This window comes from Aethina tumida, chromosome 8 (assembly GCF_024364675.1).
Source record: "Aethina tumida isolate Nest 87 chromosome 8, icAetTumi1.1, whole genome shotgun sequence".
Lineage (NCBI taxonomy): Eukaryota > Metazoa > Arthropoda > Insecta > Coleoptera > Nitidulidae > Aethina > Aethina tumida.
In genome coordinates, this window is record NC_065442.1 from 6,317,028 (window position 1) to 6,332,541 (window position 15,514).

General features: G+C 35.7%; 1 long non-coding RNA gene across 1 annotated transcript; it reads left to right on the forward strand.

The window, feature by feature from the left end:
* Positions 1 to 13,299: 13,299 nt before the first annotated feature.
* On the forward strand, positions 13,300 to 13,986 carry LOC126266353 (uncharacterized). Its single transcript, XR_007548756.1, has 2 exons — positions 13,300 to 13,543; positions 13,602 to 13,986. It is a non-coding gene; the product is annotated as an uncharacterized LOC126266353 (long non-coding RNA).
* The last annotated feature ends 1,528 nt before the right edge of the window (positions 13,987 to 15,514 follow it).

Consider the following 15,514-nt stretch of genomic DNA (forward strand, 5'->3'; position numbering starts at 1 on the left):
ATGGCAACCACGAGTCGAAACGTTCCCAGGAAAGACAACTATATGAGAAAAAACAGGGACCAACTCAGTCTATTAAATCCTACTACTTTGAACTACAAGAACTATTCGCCGAATACGACCAACAGTTCAGAGTAGAAGAATTCAGGAAATTCTTCGAAACAGGAATGGCCAGGGAATTATACAACAGCTATAGGCTAATCATGGATGACGATATGAGCTGGGAAAGACTTAAAGTGATAGTCAACAAGCTAGACGATGTGGTACAACGCGAACCAACAAGAGAAGCCCGTCCGACTGGAAACACTGAACCGCAACAGTTTGGATGTAACCATTGCCAACATCACAATGAACCACATTACGCACCACCACGTTATAACCAAAGGGGCTCATATGGACCACCGCGGTAAGGGTACCATGTAGGCAGAAAGTATAATCAAGAACAGACAAAACTACAAGACAGACACTATGTATCAACGCCAAGAACAAGGAACATTGATGGAAGACCACGCTGTTTCAGATGCAACAGGGTGGGGCACTATGCCGTCTCGTGTCCAGAAAACTATAACACCCAAATGGAAGCGGACGACAAAACTAGAACCCTCCGTCGTCCTCGCAAATAGAGGGTGTGGCGACAGAAAACAATACAACATCTTAACAATACCTTGCATAATAAACAATGAAAAAATATCAGCAGTCGTGGATACAGGAGCAGAAAGGAACGTGGTATCGGCAGAGGTAGTCAAAAGTTTCGACAGTAGCGGAAAAGGAGCATTGTTGGTAGCAGGCGGTAAGAGAATCCCAGTTTTAGGAAAAGCAGAAATCAAGATACAAATTGGAGGAAGAGATATGACCTGTGTAGCCAACGTAATTAAACAGCTGCCATACCCGCTTCTTTTAGGAATGGAGTTCCTGGTTGAAAACAATGTCGCCATCAATCTGAAGCAAGGTACTATAAACATAGGAACACTAGGCTTAACTATGAGTATAGGAGCACAGAAAAAAGAGACCGTCGAAGAAGATATTACGAGAATGGAAAAACTGGATACAAAAACAAAGGAAGAATCAAGTAAACAATATACAGACCGTCATAGTATTAGAGTAACGGTTAAGGAGGATATGTACTTGGAGGCTGGCAAGACGAAACGCATTAAACTAAACCTGGAGGGCAGAAGAAGGGTAAATATGAAAAAGTACAACTTCCAGGAAAACGATAAATTCTTCACAAAGAGACGACTTCGAAGAAAATATAAGATCCACCACCGTCGAGGCGATTACTGGATGCGCGTGGAGTGCATAGGACATCAGCGAGAAAAAATCCTGAAAGGAATGACAGTGGGCTTTTTACATACAAGAGGAAAAGTAGAACCCGAGGATGGCATAGTACTACTCAGCAGGGACACGGACGACAGGGTGACGTCAGAAGATCACAACTTGGATCATTTGCAGGAGGAAGAATTCAAACATAAATTAAAGGACTTACTGGTGGCATACAATGATGTGTTTTCCAAAGCCACAAAACACATGGGAATGACAAATTTAACGAAGCATCGAATAGAAGTAGAAAACTCGGAGCCCATAAAAAGTCGCCCATATAGAGTATCCCCAAAGGAGAAACAGATCATAGACGAACAAATCAAGGAGATGTTGGATCACAATATAATCCGTCCGTGCCATTCCCCGTGGGCCAGCCCAGTAGTATTAGTAAAGAAGAAAGACGGTTCCACAAGATTTTGCGTGGATTACAGGAAATTGAACAATGTCACCAAAAAATCATCATACCCAATCCCAGTCATCGATGATATACTCACATACCTCGGAGACGCGCAGTATTTTACTACCTTGGACATGTTTAGTGGTTACTGGCAGGTGAAGCTGGAAGAAGAGTCAAAGCAGTATACAGCGTTCGTAGCGCAAGGACATGGTTCGTACGAGTTCAATGTCCTAAGCTTTGGACTGTGCAACGCACCGGCAACATTCCAACAATTAGCCGACAAAGTATTCGAGGGCATGAAGTGGAAGGACGTATTAATATACCTGGACGACATCGTAGTGTTTAGTAGAACATTGGAGGAACACCTACAGAAATTGGAAAAAGTTTTTCAGCGTCTAAGAAAAGCAGGACTCACCCTTAAGCCCAGTAAATGTTCTTATGCTAAAGAAGAAGTGTCACTATTAGGATACATAGTGAGCAAAAAAGGAATACTGCCAGACCCCGCAAAGCTCCAAGCAATACGAGAGTTTCCTAGGCCGAATAATGTCAAGGGGATCCAGAGCTTCCTTGGACTTTGCAACTTTTATCGAAAATTCATCCATAACTTCGCCACGACCGCAAGACCGCTACACGAGTTAACGAAAAAGGATGGCAAATTCAACTGGTTGGAGGAGCATGAACACGCTTTTCAAACCTTAAAAAAGAAACTCTTGTCTGCACCAGTCCTACAACACTTCAACCCAAACGAAGGTACGGAACTACATGTGGATGCTAGCAAGCTAGGAATAGGTGTTGTTCTACTACAAAAAGGAGAAGATCAGAACCAACATCCAATAGCATACATCAGCAGAAGTCTGTCCAAGGCGGAAAAGAATTACACAATCACGGAACTGGAAGGGCTAGCAGCGATATGGGCACTAGGATACCTGCGACATCTGATATACGGAAGACCAGTAAAGATAGTTAGTGATCACCACGCGCTATGTTGGATAAGGTAATTGAAGGATCCCACAGGAAGATTAGCGAGATGGTCACTGAAACTTTCCGAGTACGATTACACCATCGTACACAAAAGTGGCGCTAAACATCAAGATGCGGATTGCCTATCTAGAAACCCGGTCCTAACACCAGAAGAAGCAGAGGTAAACATCGACGACATCCCAACGTTTTTTCTAATGCCTACGGACCTGGCACAAGAGCAACGGAAGGATGTTGGACTGAAAGAGATCATATCAGCAATAGAGGACCCGTCAAACAGCCCTATAGGAACAGCAAAAAGAGCAAAAAACTTTCGGTTAGTGGATAACGTACTATACAAAATCAACCCTATGTCAACAGGCCAGGAAAATGTGTTGGTTATCCCGGAACACCTAGTGGGAGAAATATTGCATTCCCACCATTCGGAACCACTGTCAGGACATCTAGGAGTAGATGTTGGTTATCCCGGAACACCTAGTGGGAGAAATATTGCATTCCCACCATTCGGAACCACTGTCAGGACATCTAGGAGTAGCAAAAACGCTACATAAAATAAGAAGTAGATACTACTGGGAAACCCTAAGCAAAGATGTAGAAAAGTTCGTCAAGGGATGTCCAGACTGTCAAGCGAGGAAGGGCCTAGAAGGAAAGAAACCCGCGGGACTTTTACAGCCCATACCGGTGGAAACACCATTCGTAAGAGTAGGGATCGACATATTGGGACCATTTCGAAAGAGCAAAAAAGGAAACACCGTAATAATCGTAGCAACGGATTACGCCACAAGATGGGCAGAGACACAGGCACTACCGGATGGTAAAGCAAGGAACGTAGCCAAATTTATAATGGAAAAAATTATAACCAGACACGGAGCGCCAAGATATCTTTTAAGCGACAGAGGGACCAATTTTAGGTCAGAACTGGTGAGGGAGGTAGTCAGCAGATTAGGAACGTACAATCAGTACACGACTGCTTACCACCCAAACTTTAATGGACTGACGGAAAGATTGAATAAAACCCTAGCGAATATGTTGCCGATGTATACAAACACACAGCAGACAGACTGGGACGAATACTTACCCCACGTGACATTTGCGTATAACACAGCGATACAGGATACAACAAGGTATTCACCATTTATGTTAGTTTATGGCAGAGAAGCAATCCTACCGACCGAAGCGAACCTGATGGAACCCTGCAACTCAACTGATGCGGAACAAATTAGGGAGAAGGCTCTTGCGGTGAGGAGTGAAGCGGTGGAAAATATTAGGAAGAGACAGAACTTTGACAAAGGGAGGTACGACAAGGACCATCGACATGTGGAGTTCTCAATAGGAGATAAAGTTAAAGTTTTCACACCGGTTAGAAAAGTCGGTCGAAGTGAAAAACTACTGCTGAGATACTATTTTCTGTCGTGGAACCGGGGAGCAAAATACGTATTTTCGACCGAGGTAGTAAGAAAAAACTATTTTAATACTTACCTTATAACTTTCAGGGAATAGTGACATTTATACTTTAACTACACTCATGTCCTTATGACATGGTTTCAAAATTTTTTTGGCAGCTCACTTGAAACTTTTTAAACATCAAATTATTTGACATTTTACAATTTTAGAAAGTGAGTAAATTATTATTAACAATCCGTCGCCAAGAGTTAGCACACCTCCTGAAGATTCACATCAGTACCTCCGTGTCTGGAGTCATTGGTTCATCTTATGTTTAAGCTGACTTCTTTATTCCAATCCAATTTACTCCTTTTAATAAATATTATCCAGCTAATGGACCAACGGAGTGCTTACACATAGTAGTACTGTTCTCAGTTTGATTTCAGGTGACCTACTAGTTCTTAAACTGTCCACATAAAATAACACCCTTCTTGTAAATGAATATTCAAATGAAAAATCTTGATTCAGAAACGCATCCTTGTTGGATTAACAAGATAGTTTTCTGAACTAAAGGAATACTTAAACTACTCCGTAAGATAAACCATGAGGTCAAGCCAAGAGATTGTGAAACATTTTACGATCCTCATTACTATTGGTACTGCTCTGCAATTATGGCTGGACCTATGAGCTAAGCTTACAAAGGTGATTTATTTAAGTATTCTTCATCCCAGAAAACTATCTGTTTATACCTGGAACTATGTGTTTTCTAATCAAGATTTTTCACTCTAGAAAGGTGTTGTCTATAAGGATAATTTAAGAAATAGTTGGTCCCTGTCATGAAACTCAGTACGGTACTCGTCTGTTTAAAAAACATCGTGGGCCCATATGAATTCCAGAAATAGCAATTATCTTATACCATTCAGATTCTCCACACACTGGAGACGACATCTCTGGAGGTGTTCTAGCCCTTGGCGACAGATTGTTAAACAGTTGTCTCTTTTCTTCAGGACTTTCCCTGTGCGCTGACTGGACCTAGTGAAGACTTCGTTATTCCAGGAGATTACCCAGTTGGTCCTTCAATTAACAGACCATTGAAGTGCTTACACAACATTTCACCTTGTTCCTCCAATCAGGACTTTCACGGACTGACTGAACCCATTGGTTCATCTTTTTATTTGTTTCGTTGTTTCTTACGAGGTTCTTGGCTACCGTCCTAAATTCCCATAGGTTAAGTACTCCGACTAAAACGGAACTGAAGCAAGAGTTGCTGCCGGTGTGTGGAACAACGGAATGGTAGATGAATATGCAGTGCATTATTTGCTTACTCAAATGCGTTTACTTTTATAGGTTTCCTTAATTCAACAAAATCTATCGGATTATTGAAAGTAGGATGGGTCAGCGCAGAATTTAGACATAATAGCACGGTTCTCAATTTGATAGCAGACAACACCACACACACCACTGTGTATAAATACTCCGTCGACCCATCCTACCCTGAATTACCCTGTTGATAACATTGAATTACGGTAAGCGATTGGAAGAGTAAATGCAGTGAGCTAAACATGGAATCAAACACTGACTACGATTCCCACTACAGTTCCATTAGAAGTCTGAGACTAAAACCTATGAGAACTATGGACGGTCTTGTATTACATCGGAGTATGTGGATTACTTGCGACTGTTCTGTTCGAGGTTGTTCGAACAACTAAACTATGCTGCTCATTTGATTGACCACGTAAACTATTTCAACAATTGAATGTGGCAACGAACAAACAAGTCTCCAATGCAACGTAAGAACAAATGTGCATCGTCAACAAATTCAATTTATGAAAATAGGTATTATTACAACTTAAAACCATGGATACGTTCTGTCAATACAAGCAATTCATAGCTCACTGAAAATCAGGGGTGGCCAAGTGAATAGAAACGGAGGGGGCAACAGCCGATCGGTGTCGCCGAAAAGGCACGACCTTTAAGTCTCGGAATGCAGACTGGTGAGAAATGGACAGTTGGAGATTTGTAATATTTGATTTTATAAATTGGTAATAGAAATTCTGTGATGAGCAGCATGGGGGGGGGGGCAAGTGAATAGGACCGTTAATTTTTTTGACCGCGAGTATTTTTAAAAGTCCGCCATTTAAGCGCGGGCCTCTATCCGAAGTTGCCGGGAGGATGGAATGGAACGAATGAATAAAATGGTTTGAAATTTTTGTTTTAGGCAAGTCATTTCTTATAATATCTTACTAAATAAAATCATGCTTGGATTCTATGCTTTGTTATTCAATAATTTATTACTTAAGATGTTTACTTTATATCACATTTATATTAGTAATAAAATAACCTCAAATTTGATTAAGATCCTTTATATATTAATATATATTTATCTGTTGAATAATTTAATGTTATTTTGTAGGTTAAATAGGTTCCCGGACCATTGATTTAACAAGAATAGACTCGGCACTTTTTAGATATATTAATCTTATTATATATATTTATTATTAAAAGTAGGCATTCTAGGTTCCAACTAGACAGGGAAGGTTCGATCAATGGGAATTAGGTATTTTTAGTAGAATATAGAATTTTTTTCTGTGATATTTTCTTGTAATTTTATTTTATAATCTTATGAAATATGAAATTTTAATACATATTATAGTGATGTTCATAATCCTAATTTTAAAAATAAATCTTTTTTTAAGCCACCTTCTAATTCTAAATTAAATTTAATTTAGCCTTCAATTTGTAATATTAATCCTTCTATCAAAACATTTCATGTCTGTGAAGACCATTTCTCTACATCAGATTTCTCTGTGACAAGAAAAATTCGTCGCCTTAAACTTAAAACAGTTCCTTTGCCACCACTATTTTTTCATTCTCATATTCCTTCCACTTCCAGAGATCTTAATTTTAATGTTTTTGAAAGTTGATTTGAATTCTAGTCATTATAATCGCTCTTCTAATAATTCCACTGTCAAAGATAATGTTAGTAGTTTAAATTTTTGTAGTTTTTCACCTATTGCTAAACCAAGAGTTTCTATTTCTAATCCTAAAATAATAATTCATCCAAATATCTTGTTGAAAAGATCAAATTCTAACAAATCCAATGGTTCAATTAATCACTCTTATAGTCATTCACATAATTTACATCAAGATCTTTCTTCTCAAAATAGTTTGAATTTTTATAATAATTCCAATGTGATAAATTTTCTACATGATCATACATATTGTCGCTCCAGAGAACTTATCACTAAAAAAATTTCGAAACAGGTTGAGAACACATGTAGACTGTATAAGTTGAATCGATCGGCAATATCTGAAATTTCTCAATTAAAATATCGTTGTAATAAACAAAAATCTGATATTGATATTCTCCGCAGTATCTTTAAAACAGGAAATTTAGAAAATCTTTGTGATCACTGAAACGATGTCACCAAAACATTCATATCTTCTCAACTTCGAAATGCTTCTCGTAAAGTCCATGGTGGAGTCTGGTCCCTGGAAGATTAATCGTTTGCTCTTAGTATGTATAAACGTAGTGGTAAACTTAGTGGTGAACGATAGATAATTATCGTCTCATTTTTCTTTGCCCTCAATTTCTGCACTTAAAAGTTTTTAAAAGGTATTAAAATGAGGAATCATTTCCTTATAGTGAAATTCGTAAAGACATACTTTTGATAAGTCTAAAATGGACATGCCTATGTAAAAGGGCTTATTAAATACCACCTCTAATTTGTGGTGCGACTATGGAAACGGGGGCTACTAATAAAAATTTTGGCACCATAACGACCCTCCCAACATGTAACCAATTTAATATTTCGATATTTTCGTACGTTTTCCATTGTTTTTTCAAACACTGCATTATTCATAAGTTTAAAAATATCTTTTTCAAAATCGTATTTAATTCGATGTACGGTTTTAGCCAACAAGATTGATTAAATTTTAAAATTTTATGAATTTTTTTCAGCACCAGACCAAAACGCGTCACTTGCTTTAAATTTCGATAATGAATGACGTAATTCTTCTTAGGATGTAAAGTGACAAGTAGTTTAGGTAATTTTGAATTTGGTGGTATAAGAGATTGCGGACAAAATGGTAGATCGGAATGTGTGTCGTGCAAGTGTTGAGGATAATCCAAATCAACTTCTAAATTTTATCCAATATCCAAATCGTCGCCAACTTGTAAAACATCGAAATCATTATTGACATCAATCCATCCGAAATTTCCATAGGGTAAAGGTTGACACATTGCCCAACCATATAAGTTATTCACGTCAAAGTACATCAAAAATTTACTTGGACCCTCTGAATCATAATCTTCATTCATATATTTATCATTAGCAGTCGCTTACCTATGAGAACATTGACTGATTCCACCTCTCAACCCCCTCCCCACAAACAACACAGTATCGACATTTTGAATTAATTCCAACGAACATTTAGTATAATATAACATAGCATCCCAGGAATATCCTGGTAATGTATAATAGTGTGCAGGATCCAATTTATAATTTTTATGACAATTATTACGAAACTCTTCAAATACATCCGTTAATAATAGTACGTCAGTTTTTAAATATAAGTCCGAATACTCGCCTAAATTTTTAATGTTAAATGCACGCCAAACGTTTTGACAATGTAGATAATCCTCATGCATTGGTTTGTAAAATGTTCGATGAATGGTAAATGTTCCATCGACAATTTATTATATGAATCCAAACAGTTTCGTTTCTAAATTTGATACCAACTTTGCCAAACTTGTTGACATAAATCTAAATGAATCGATAAATCCAAATCTAATATTTGTATTCTCGTCAACAATTGAAAAAGAAATGTATTTTTCCTTCTTTTTAGGCAACACACTTATTTTATCAAAATTTGCCATTTCTTTTATTATAAAATGTCCATCGTAACCGAATAATTTGTGAAAGACAACTGGAATCATAAATTTGGTTTTATAATTTAAATTACAATGTTGATGAGCCACACCGCGAAATTTTCCTGTAAAATGACAATGATCTCGAACAACAATTGAATGTTGCATAAAGGGAACTTGACAAATATGACAAATAGAAGATGATGATGATGATATAATTATCGATCATGGGTTCAATATGTATCATTTTTTCCTTTACAAATTGAGAAATTGTTTTCAGTTGGTTATTAAACCAGAGCAGACAATCACTCTTGCTACGATAACTTTTATAAAATGATAAACTATCGTCATATGAGCACTTAACATAAAATCCTACATTAAACAACTCATGCTTTTGATAACGTCTAGTATTAATCAAATTTTCATCGTCATCATTAAATGGTGAGAAAGGTGTTTCGAAATCAGCATAAATAATGAATGGAACTTTTTCCTTATTAATATAATTTCTAAAACTTTTATATTTGTAACCTGGAAAACTTATTTTATATATGTTTTTTTATTACAATATTCAATGTGGTCTTTTAATTTATTTGTATTACTAAAATAATTTAAACATCGATCGCAAATGTGCACTTGATTGTGACTATTGGATATTTGACATGATACTAATCTTGAAAGATTTTTAATATAGATATAATGATATCGTAAATCATCATCATCATCACCGTCATCATCATCATCATCATTATCAATTTCAGATTGATTGTGTTTATTGTGAAATATTAATAGATTAACATGTCTATATAATTTTTCTTTAGTCAGACGACACGGAACCACCATCATGGAACTATTTTTTTTTTCTTACCACCCCCATCCTCTTCTAAAGTATATACATTAATAGATATTTTATTCATTTTTTCAAATTTTCCAATGGCTGTCATTGAAATTGGAAACTCAAAGTTAGATAAATTTAAAACTTCATCAAAATGTGGATATGAGGATGTTTTATATGGTTTATGCAAAACAAAATTCATCTGAATTTGGACATTAATAGAAGCTTTTAAGTCAGACTCTAAATCCAAAATCTCATTTTTAGTATTGAAAAATTTAATTTCACTTTCCCCATTATATTTAACAAATTCGCCGCTAAAACAGGAGTTTAATTTTATTACTTTATGTATTTTAAGCAATTTTTTAATATTACGTCTAAATAAAAGAAAGCTGTTATTGAAAAAATGAATAATATCTTTATGTTGTAAATTAATACCTGTTAGTATGCGAGAATTAAAGCATGTAATTAACATTTGCCAACAAACACGATTTTCTTTTTCTTTTTTATCGCATCTCGTGGCATCATGTTTAAATATCAATTGTTTTTTATATGTTTTCATTAAGTTTATGTTAGAATATAATTTTCGTTTTGTGCCAATACTTAAATCTTGTCTTATCGTTTGCAATATTAATTTATTGTTACTATTAATTATTTTTTTCCATTTTTCAATTTGTGATTTACTCATTATAGTAACTGCATGATTAATTGTATTAACTATTTCATCGCAAACATTACTAATTTCACAGATAATATTATTATTATTATTATTATTATTACAATTATTGGATATCATATTTTTACAATTAAAAATAAATTAATTTTCTATTATTACAATATCAACCGTATTGTGAGGCAAGTCTGCTTTATATATAAGCGAATATTTATCAGGTTTAAATTTGGAGATTTCAGCCTCTAGTATGGGTACTAGCCTTTTGGGCAGATAAACTATTTCATCATCCAATTCAACTTGTACTGTTTTTCCATATTTACTGCCCACTATATGGATGTCCCTTATAATATATTTTTTTTGTTTTTTCAAACTTCTTATTGGTGAATATTTCTTCAATTGAACCTTCGAATTAATTGCGTTTATATTCATTGTTCTACAAATATTTATTGTAACTAAAGAGACATATAAATCACACCAAAAAAAATACTTACATTTTTATGTGGATAACACAGACAGATACAAACTCAAATACAGACAATTGCAAAATTGTTGTCGATGGATATTTGTTTCTCTTCGAACTGATTCATTTCTAAAAAATGTGGTCAATTTATATTTGCATACTCCCTGAGATGATACCTACCATTTTTTTTAATAAAACCAGATTTTAAAGCAGTACACTGCAACTGCAACTGCTGTATGATTTATTGATCAAGTTATTGTTCCACTTTCCACTGGTTTTTATTTTTTTCTTTTTTGCGGACCATATTTCTGTATAAATAGTGAGCTCAGACTTTTCAGAATTACTATCATAAGAAATATTCACACAGTAAGTGTATGTACATACGTATGTGCTAACCACATCAACAACAGCAACTGTAACAACAACAGCAACAGCAACCGCAAACGCAACAGCAACAGGAACCGCAACAGCAATAGCAACTGCAACCACAACAGCAACAGGAACCGCAACAGCAACAGCAACTGCAACCACAAGAACATTATAGATATGGATGGGTTCAACGTGAACAAAGAGTTTCTTTCCAAAGAATTGGCCATATTAGACACGGATTCTGAACGTACGTATTTACATTACTTTAAAGTGGGTTACTACTACTACTACTACTACTACTACTACTATTGAAAATGGTAGTGTTGGAGTGGAGGAAAAAATTGTGGAATATTATTATAATTGTGTGTTGTACCTTACATTAGTAATGTTGAATTAGTTAATTTTAAAGAATTAATATACAGATTTTTTATGTCAAAGGAAGCATTGAAGGTTGTGTGTGTGTGTAATTAATAATAATAGATTCTCCACGTACTGGCAGGAACACTTACTTCAGTTTCGTTCTTCGTCGTAGTACATAACCTAGGATTAAGCACGTTAACCAAGAAACTCGAAGTGAGCTATGAATTTCTTTTGCTGATACGAGTTTCTAGATTGCTTAGGACACATGTTTGCATGTTGCCATATTCAACTGTTGAAAATGAAAGGTCGTCAACCAAATGAGCAGTGTCGTTAAATGTTCGAACAACCTCGATCAGAACAGTCGCAAGTAATACACATCCTGAGGTAATACAATACAGTCCTTCATAAGGTGAACCAATGGGTCCAGTTAGTCTACCTAAGTCCTGATTAGAAGGAGGTGAAATATTAATGCGTTCCCAGGCGTTACCAAGTCTCCAGCGAAGAAGTCTCACAGTGTGTGGAATTCGAATGGTACAAGATTATTGCTTTCTGGATGTTGGGGGTTTGTCCCTTTGGAGACATGTTTGCTCGTTGCCACATTCAACTGTTGAAAATATTAAGTCGTCAACCAAATGAGCAGTGTAGTTTAGTTGTTCGAACAACCTCGATCAGAACAGTCGCAAATAGTCCAGATCCTCCAAAGTAATAAAACCCTCCTTAGTTTTCATAGGTTATAATGCTTAGATTAAATAATGGAACTGTAGTAAGAACCGTCGCCAGTGTCCGGACAATCCGACCATGTGGTTGATTTCCTGCTGAACTCAATTGTATTTACTTTCATAGCTCTCCGTAATTCGACGTTATCAACAGGGTAATTCAGGGTAGGATGAGTCGATTGAGTATTTATATAGTGTTTTGTGTGGTGTTAATTCGATCTTAGGTGAGCAAAGTTGTTTTTAACACGTGCATATAAATGGCACCCCCTCTGTCGATATTTGAATGCAATATTTGGGAAACATGGGACTAACTGTGAATGAAGATTAACCATTTAGTCTCCCAGCAAGATTCATACTGATATCTACGTTTTAAAAACAAGTTGCCTGCCATCAAATTGAGAACCGTGCTATGTCACATAGGGACGATAGGACACATAAATAATCCTTAATCATCAATATACAAACATCGCCCCTAGTGCGATTAGTGCTTTCGCATAATGTCGTGATTGGCATTGTCAGCACCAATACATTCCGCTGACTTGTCAAGACTCAGCGGAATATCTGGGTCATGCTTTACTGGTGTCAATAAACCATTGTAATGTTTTGTAATGTCAGACTATAAATAAAAGCGCGACGAAGATCAAGAACAGAAGTGTGTGAACTACAACAGAGGTCACGAGTCGCCCGGTGGATACCATTCCTCCCCAAGAGCAGCCCTGAAGATGGTCCCTTACTTATTACTGTAAGTTAGACAATTTGTAATGCGTTTTTTCTATATAAGCTATGAATAAAATTGTATTTATTCTGTACTGGTGTTTATCTGAGCTACTCCCCAACCCCCAATAAGTCACGGGTGTGACAGGTGAAAATCACCTGAGTAACAAAGAATCAAGTGCATAATCTGCTGTTTAGATTCTCCACGTACTGGTAGGAACTCATACTTCAGTTTCGTTCTTAGTCGTAGGACATAACCTATGATTAAGGACGTTAACTAAGAAACTCGAAGTGAGCTATGAATTGCTTTTGTTGATACGAGTTTCTAGATTGCTTAGGAGACATGTTTGCATGTTGCCATATTCAACTGTTGAAAATGAAAGGTCGTCAACCAAATGAGTAGTGTAGTTGTTCGAATAACCTCGAACAGAACAATCCACATCCTTCGAGGTAATACAAGACCGTCCTTAGTTCCCATAGGTTTTAGTCTCTGCATTTACTCTTTCAATAGCTCACCGTAATTCAGCGTTATTAACAGGGTAATTCAGGTTAGGATGTGGACGATTTAAGAACTAGTGTCACCTGAAATCAAACTGAGAACAGTACTACTATGTGTAAGCACTCCGTTGGTCCATTGGCTGAATAATCTTTAGTAAATTGGATTGGAATAAAGAAAAGTGAGCTTAAACATAAGATGAACCAATGACTCCAGACACGGAGGTACTGATGTGAATCTTCAGGAGGTGTGCTAACTCTTGGCGACGAATTGTTGTACAGTTCTTTAATCTCCTGAAATATTTTGTTTCTTCTCGCCATTCTTGGGTAGGACAAAAAATTAATAAATGGAATCAATCTATAAATATAATACATGTTAAAAAGGTGTATTAAAATTGTCAATAAGTAATAAAATTCTTATTCTACTATATGTGTTTACTTTAAACAATTTAAAATTATAATTTACTCACTTTGATGTTTAAAAAGTTTCAAGTGAGCAGCCAAAAAATTTTGAAACCATGTCATAAGGACATGAGTATAAATATCACTAAGTATTAAAATAGTTTTAGCAGTACAACTAACAGATTCAGAATAATTGCTATTTAAACTTTTCTAAAAATAGAAGCAGCGCATCCACCATTTTTTAAAATTATGAATATTTTTATATTGATCTTAACGTTTTCTACTCTTGCAAATTTAATTTTAATAATTAAAATGTTTTTAAGGCATTCACCATTTTTGAACTATGAAGAAATGTGGTTTAATTAACTTATTAATATAATTTAACTAAATTTTAAACTGTCCAACAAAATTTAAATAATTTGCAATGGTTTAATTACTTTTTAAATACATAATTTATGAAACAATTTATTTTAAATTTCTGAAATATAAACATGAAAGCCTGGTCCATAATTTTCATCAGTAATTAACAATTATTTTGTTTATATCGATAAAAAATATTGCTAAATGTATGTCAAATAATTGAGCTTCAATTGATTTAAATAATAACTGAAGTTACTTTAACAAGATATTTTTACTATTTAAATTTATAATTTTTATCATTTTAAAAATGAATTTTGCTTGAAACCAGTGTTAATTTTGAACCTCTAAGTGTACTTTAATTAGTTTTATAAGTTAGCTTATAACTTAGAGGTTAAAGTTAATATTTTATCGCATTACATGTTCAAATCAAATTACTCAAAATGATCCATTTTAATTAATTTGTCCTCGACATATTTACTAAATAAAAAGTTACAAACACTTTTGAAGTGTTAATAATCAATTAATATCTTATAAACTTCAGTACAAAAATCAATCTTGAAAATGACTCAGATAATGCCGATATTGCATGTGATAATTTGCAATCAGCACATAAGATCGAACCGAGTCTAAAGGACATCTGTTGCTCGCCGCACACCCTCGAAAAATTGTCGAACGAAGACGCGACCCGGAGTTCGCACTGGCCCGGCGAAAGGCGCACAAAAGAATCGAAATGACATTCAAATTCATTCTGCGAACCTCCCAAGTCTCCCATATCCGGATATCGCCTTAATCGCGTTTGAAGTGGAATAAGAAGGGGCCTCCCCCAGGCGGCGGCGGATCTCGACCTCTTGCGGTGGTCTGCGCCATCCTACCTATACGGCACAATAAAAACTAAACTGAAGCTGTTATTGCGTGGAGGAATTCCGGAGATTTAAGTTACGAATTAAATCCGGGCCTGTTTTAGGTGGCCCGTCTGGTTCCGTGCCAAAAATTTATGACCATGTGGGAAAACTAGTGCAGCAAGATCAAATTGAATTCGTCACGATAATTCATTTGCTTGGGGGCTGTTCAAAGTTTACGCCGGATGACTTATTGTTCAAGTTTCTTAGTACTTTGGCACTAAAGATGGGGAATTTATATGTGTTGTCCAATGCCGTTATACTATTATAATACGTTTTACATTACTTAATATTT